The sequence below is a fragment of the Erythrolamprus reginae genome, chromosome 13 (genome assembly GCF_031021105.1).
Source record: "Erythrolamprus reginae isolate rEryReg1 chromosome 13, rEryReg1.hap1, whole genome shotgun sequence".
NCBI classification, from domain to species: Eukaryota; Metazoa; Chordata; class Lepidosauria; order Squamata; family Dipsadidae; genus Erythrolamprus; species Erythrolamprus reginae.
Genome location: NC_091962.1, coordinates 11,261,227 through 11,268,616, shown reverse-complemented (window position 1 = coordinate 11,268,616; position 7,390 = coordinate 11,261,227). Strand labels below are relative to the sequence as shown.

Sequence of the window (7,390 nt, the reverse complement as noted above, 5' to 3'; positions counted from 1 at the left end):
TGCCAGCTAATTCATGCATTTTAATAACATTTTGGCAGGGGATAAGCAGAGCGCAGGGCAAGGCACCGGAAGGGGGAAGATAGGAGAAGACGATGACACGATGAAGGATGAAGAGACCGGTTCTTCTTGGTGGTTTTCGGCTGCCGCGGTGTCCAACCGCGTAGGCCTTCGGTGGTTGGCTTGGCCTTCGAGAAGCCAACAAGGTAACTGGTTTGCGGTGGACGGCATCTGGAAGTCTCAATCCCCAGGGTCTCATTTCCTTAGTGGGCTTCCGTGTCGGTTGAGGTTGGAAGCCAAGAGAGAACTTTGGACCTTCTCCTTCTGGACGTTGCCTTCAACAGCTTCTTAATGGCGTTGTGGATTTTGATCCTGCTGATGGGGGGTAGCACTGCAGAGGTGAAGGGTAGCACTGCTTAGGTTGGGGGTTACCACGGCTTAGGTTGGGGGTAGCACTGCATAGGTTGTGGATAGCACTGCACCGGTTGGGGGTAGCACTGCACCGGTTGGGGGTAGCACTGCACCGGTTGGGGTAGCATTGCACCGGTTGGGGGTAGCACTGCACAGGTTGGGGGTAGCACTGCTGAGGTTGGGGGTAGCACTGCTGAGGTGGGGGGTAACACTGCGGAGTCTGGTAGGACATGCTGGTGAGCTTCAAGGAACCTGGGAAAGAGACAAAAAGAAGCATTTTCTTTCAATAATCAGAAAACCTATTTAGTCATTTGCTCCTTTTCAACGTGCTTTCCTGCTTCCCTTGTGGGTAGACTGCTCTTCAACCTGGAAGATCCACTCCACCTCCCTCACTGGTGGAGACGACAGTTATCAAAATCAGATAAGAGAGATTGCCTTTGCCCCCAAAAGCCAAATTTACATCTCTTTTTTAAAATATATATATATTTGTAGCAATCGGTATCATTTCCTCGAAGGATTTTTAATCTTCTTGGATTGGCCAGTCCACCCTCTGGATTCCTTCGAGGGGAAAAGAAACCCAACTCTTGCACAGCCCGAATTACAAACTTCCAGAATTGTGAGCAGCTAAACTGGATTTGTAACGATCTTAGCCAGGAAGCTAAAGTGGGTTTATTTGGTTTTCTTTGTTTTTTTGCCAAATCAATGGGGCTGAATCAGTGGCATAATATAGCACACCAGTGTGTTCCCTAGCCAACTTCAGCCAAGTTATTTATTCTTATTACTATAATAAGAAGCCAATCACCAGCTCCTAAATTCATAAACCTAAATTAAACAATCTATTCCCAAGCAGGATGATTTTTGCCAATTCTTTGTGGTTTATCCCAATGTGCAAATCTAGAAATAATCAACCAAGACTAAAAAACATTCATTCAATTTAAGCACCTGCCAATAACCCAAAACCGACTCCAAGATTGTAGCTGAGTTTAAACTGAAATAAAGTTGAATTTAAGTTTAGGCTTAAGTTAAAATTTTCAGATTTTTAAGGCGCCTCAAAACAGTCGCTTACGATTAAAACAGCTGCATTCAACTCAAACACCCTGCAATAATTCAGTGACTTAAAAAAATAAAACTGGGTTTTTCTTCCTCCGTGATTGCAAACTTGATCCAAATTCAAACTCAATTAAATCTGAATTTAAATTTAGGCATGAAGTTAAAACCTTCAGTTTTCAAGATGCATGGAAACAGTCGCTAACGATGAAAACGGTCGCGTTCCATTCAATAACTTCAGTTTCTTTCCCTCGTTTCCTTCCACCACCTTCATCTAAATTGAAGGTGAAATAAATCTGAATTTCATTTGATGCTAAGGCTGGTGGAAGCAACCCAAACTACTAGCTTGGCTGCATAGCTAGAGGTATAACGAGCAGGAAGAGGGAGATTGTGATCCCGCTATATAGAGCGCTGGTGAGACCCCATTTGGAATAATACTGTGTCCAGTTCTGGAGACCTCACCTACAAAAAGATATTGACAAAATTGAACAGGTCCAAAGACAGGCTACAAGAATGGTGGAAGGTCTTAAGCATAAAACGTATCAGGAAAGACTTCATGAACTCAATCTGTATAGTCTGGAGGACAGAAGGAAAAGGGGGGACATGACTGAAACATTTAAATATGTTAAAGGGCTAAATAAGGTTCAGGAGGGAAGTGTTTTTAATAGGAAAGCGAACCCAAGAACAAGGGGACACAATCTGAAGTTAGTTGGGGGAAAGATCAAAAGCAACGTGAGAAAATATTATTTGACTGAAAGAGTAGTAGATCCTTGGAACAAACTTCCAGCAGACGTGGTTGGCAAATCCACAGTAACTGAATTTAAAAATGCCTGAGATAAACATAGATCCATCCTAAGATAAAATACAAAAAATAGTATAAGGGCAGACTAGATGGACCACGAGGTCTTTTTCTGCCGTCAGTCTTCTACGTTTCTATGTTTCTACTCACCAAGTTGGAGATGCGACCTGAGTCTTCAGTAGCTTGGAGAGCGAAGCGAATTGAGGAAGCCAGAAAGCCTTGGAGAATTTATAGGGCAGCCACTGAATATTCTGTTGGCATCGAATTCCTCCTTACTGGATGCCAAGGGGAGGAGAAGACACACCCTTTCCAAATGTGAAACAACCCCCTTTGCAATGCTAAACCTTTTTTATGTGGTCGTTTTGGCATTACTCAGAACTGCCCGGCTGGACCATCGTTGGGAAGGGGGTTAATTATTTGCCTTCATCCAGAGATAGTGGCTTTGTTTCCTGATCAGTTCTGAGTTGATTTCCTCCTCCGAAGGAGGAATAGTGTAAGAAAAATAATAACGTTTCATATCTTTTTTGCCTTATATAAACCCCTCTTCTTGTAAAAAGAGTAGGGGGACAAATATGGTCCACCTGATACTAAGCAACGTATCTGGCAAGCCCATGTGTAAGTAACCTTCCGAAAGAATAAACAGGAGATGTGGAAATTATATGGAAACTGTAGAACAAATAGAATGAATTGAGACACATGCTTGGATAAATGATTAATTGGCCTAGGTTCTGGAAGTTCCCAAGAATTCTTAAGAGGTCCAGCCAAAAACGGAGATGAACAGCGAGGAGAGAAAGTGCTTTGAAACGTAGCCACCCCAAAACCCCAAAAGAAACAAACAAAATAGTAACCAACAGCCAATATGGGTTTGTCCAGAACAAATCATGCCAAACCAACCTCATATCATTTTTCAACACCGTAACCGAATCAGTAGACCAGCGTAATGCAGTAGATCTAATTTACTTGGACTTCAGTGAAGCTTTTGATAAAGTAGACCACAACCTCCTATTCTAAAAATTGGTTAAAAAATGAGATACATTACAACACATGTAGATGGATCAATAGTTGGCTGACCAACTGAACCCAAAGAGTTGTCCTCAGTGTTTCCAAATCCACATGGAAGGAGGTCTTCATCAATTACCTTCATCGATGAGGGAATAGAAGGAGAACTAATCAAATTTGCAGATGACACCAAGCTGGATGGAGTAGCCAACATAAGCTCAAAGTACAAAAAGATCTCAATAGATTAGTACTGTGGACCCAAACTAACAAAACGAAGTTCAACATTGACAAAAGCAAAGTCCTACGCCTAGGTGAGAAAAACTCACAACATACATCCAAACTAGAAGAAACCACGCTTAACAGTAGCAACTGTGAGAGAGATCTTGGTGTCTTAGTGGATAACCAACTAAATATTTATTTTTATTTATTTATACCGCACAAATCCCAGCGACCGATAAGGTCCCACAGAGTTGGCCTTCCCCGGGTCCCGTCGACCAAACAATGTCATTTGGCGGGCCCCAGGGGAAGAGCCTTCTCTGTGGCAGCCCCGGTCCTCTGGAATCAACTCCCCCCGGAGATTAGAACTGCCCCCATACTCCTTGCCTTTCGTAAATTACTCAAGATCCATCTATACCGCCAGGCATGGGGGAGTTGAGACACCTTTCCCGCAGGCTTTTTTATATTTATGTTTGGGTATGTATATGTTGTTTGCTTTTTAAAATACGATACGGTTTTATGTGATTTTTAATATTAGATTTGTTTTCGCTGGAATATTGTTTTTTTTAATTGTTGTGATCCGCCCCGAGTCTTCGGAGAGGGGCGGCATACAACTCTAATAAATTGAATTGAATTGAATTATTTGTTTGTTTGTTTTGTCAAGTACATATTGGAGGTATTTAAAGATATAATAATATTCATATACATGATACTAGTAAGAAGAAAAGAAAAAAAATAAGATGAAACATTAGATACAATAATATTCATATGCATGGTACAAGAAAAAATAAAAGAAACATTACGACAGGGGATAGAAGGCACGCTGGTGAACTTATGCATGCCCCTAACTGACTTCTTAGGAATCAGGAGAGGTCAACAGTGGATAGCCTAAGGGTAATGTTTTGGGGGTTAGGTGATGATAGAGTCTATATAAATGACCTTTGTGATCACATTACAAGCACCTGTGTTCTCTTTGCTGACAATGTAAAACTTTTCAACACCCCCAGCTATTCTCCAAAAAGACCTTGACTTTGTGCCTGAATGGTCAAACATCTGGCAACTCCCAATCTCAACCAAATAATTCTCTGTCCTACACATTGGCAAAAAGAATCAGAACACCAAATACAAGCTGAATAAACAAGACTTTACAGACAATCCTCACTCTGTAAAAGACCTTGGAATACTCACGTCAAACGGCCTTAGTTCCAAATCCCACTGCAACAACATCACCAAAAAGGCTTCAAGAGTTGTTAACCTAATTCTACATAGCTTGTGCTCCGGTAATCTCGCACTACTAACCAGAGCATACAAAACTTTTGCCAGACCAATCCTTGAATATGGCTCATCTGTCTGGAACCCACACCGCATTTCAGACATAAACACTTATAGAAAATGTCCAGAGATACTTTACTAGAAGAGCCCTCCACTCCTCTACTCGCAACCGAATACCCTACGCAACTAGACTTACAATCCTAGGTTTAGAAAGCTTAGAACTACGTCGCCTTAAACACAGCCTGAGCATAGACCATAAAATCATCTGCTACAATGTCCTTCCTGTCAACGTTCTACTTCAGCTTCAACCACAACAATACACAAGCACACAACAGATACAAACTTAAAGTAAACCGCTCCAAACTCAACTGCAGGAAATACGACTTTAGTAACCACGTAGTTGATACCTGGAACTCAGTACCTGACTCTGCAGTACCATCACCTAACCCCCAAAACTTTACCCTTAGACTGTCCACTGCTGACCTCCTAAGAGGCCTTCCGTCCCCTGTCCAAATGTTTCTCTCTTACTGGTATCCTGTATGTAAACATTGTTATATCTTTGTATACCACCAATACGTGCTTGACAAAATAAATAAAATAAATTTTAAAAATAAATAAATAAGCTTGTACAGTAAGATGAATATTTTAGTGTGGTTGATGGATAGAATCCAGCAATATAGGTAGTGTATATTACCCACAGGGTTGGACATATATTAGAACTTCATACATTAGTTTGTAGATGAGCTGTTGAATTTGTTTATTGCAGTCAAGGTTTGAAGATGAGAAGGAAGATATCATATGTAGGAATTAAGGATATTTGAGCACACAGGGTGGGCTGTGGTTAGAGCCCAAACTTTTTGGATTAAAACCCCAACAGTTCCTTCCTTCCTTCCTTCCTTCCTTCCTTCCTTCCTTCCTTCCTTCCTTCCTTCCTTCCTTGTTTGTTTATTGATTTATTGATTTACTTACTTACTTACTTACTTACTTACTTACTTACTTACTTACTTACTTACTTACTTACTTGGATTTGTATGCCGCCCTTCTCCGTAGACTCGGGGCGGCTAACAACAGTAATAAAAACAGCATAAACAATCCAATATTAAAGCAGTTAAAAACCCTTATTATAAAACCAAACATACATACAGACATACCATGCATAAAATTGTAAAGGCCTAGGGGGAAAGAGTATCACAGTTCCCCCATGCCTGGCGGCAGAGGTGGGTTTTAAGAAGCTTACGAAAGGCAAGGAGGGTGGGGGCAATTCTAATCTCTGGGGGGAGTTGGTTCCAGAGGGCCGGGGCCGCCACAGAGAAGGCTCTTCTCCTGGGTCCCGCCAAGCGACATTGTTTAGTTGACAGGACCCGGAGAAGGCCCACCCTGTGGGACCTAACTGGTCACTGGGATTCGTGCGGCAGAAGGCGGTCCCTGAAGTAATCTGGTCCGCTGCCATGAAGGGCTTTATAGGTCATAACCAACACTTTGAATTGTGACCGGAAACTGATCGGCAACCAATGCAGGCTGCGGAGTGTTGATGTAACATGGGCATATTTGGGGAAGCCCATGATTGCTCTCGCAGCTGCATTCTGCCCGACCTGAAGTTTCCGAACACTTTTCAAAGGTAGCCCCATGTAGAGAGCGTTACAGTAGTCGAGCATTCCAAGTATAAGATGCACCTGTTTTTTGATGCACCTTTCTCAGGTAAAAAGGTGTGTCTTACACACCGAAAAATACAGTATATATACAACTGTGCCTACTGAAAATGTATTTACTTGCACTGAGAATGAAAATGTTGAAGCGCTAGGACAGGTATTATACTTATCCAAAGGATGGCCTTTGTTGTTAATAATAATAATAATAATAATAATAATAATAATAATAATAATACCTGCATAATATTAATACCATAATACCTGCATAACCCTGTATAATATTTATGGGGGCAGTACCTCTTAAGAATATTAATCAAGAAACACAATTTGATTATGAAATGATGAACACTACACTATATAATGATAGCCATATGCCTACAGACATTATAATGGAAGAGGAGGAGAACGGTGCAAGAAAAATAATAAAACCCCATATCTCTTTTGTCTTATATATAACCCCTACCCTTATAAAAAGAGTAGGGGGGCAAATATGGTGAACTTGGTAGTAAGAGATGTATCTGGCAAGCCCATGTGTAAGTAACCTTCAAAAAAGAATAAACAGGAGATTATATGGAAACTGTAGAACAAATAGAATGAGTTAAGACACAAGCTGGGATAAATGATTAATTGACCTAGGCCAGTGATGGTGAACCTATGGCACGGGTGTCACAGGTGGCATGCGGAGCCATATCTGCTGGCACGCGAGCCATTGCCCTAGCTCATCTCCAACATACATGTGTGTGCCAGCCAGCTGGTTTTTGGCTTGCATAGAGGCTCTGGGAGGGCGTTTTTGGCTTCCAGAGAGCCTCCGGGGGGTTTTACGCTCCCCCGGCTCCAGGGAAGCCCTTGGAACCTAGGAAGGGCGAAACACGAGACTATTGGACCCACCAGAAGTTGGGAAACAGGCCATTTCCGGCCCCCAGAGGGCCTTTGGTGATTCTGAGTAATGTCAGATGGGTCACACACACAAAAAAGGTTTAGCATCACAAAAGGGATTGTT

The 7,390-nt window shown here is 41.9% G+C and overlaps 1 long non-coding RNA gene across 1 annotated transcript; it reads right to left on the bottom strand.

Moving 5' to 3' along the window:
- On the bottom strand, nucleotides 1-2,794 carry LOC139175135 (uncharacterized). The gene is made up of 2 exons (XR_011560480.1): nucleotides 2,405-2,794; nucleotides 1-660 (listed from the first exon to the last, which is right to left on the bottom strand). It is a non-coding gene; the product is annotated as an uncharacterized lncRNA (long non-coding RNA).
- Nucleotides 2,795-7,390: the final 4,596 nt, after the last annotated feature.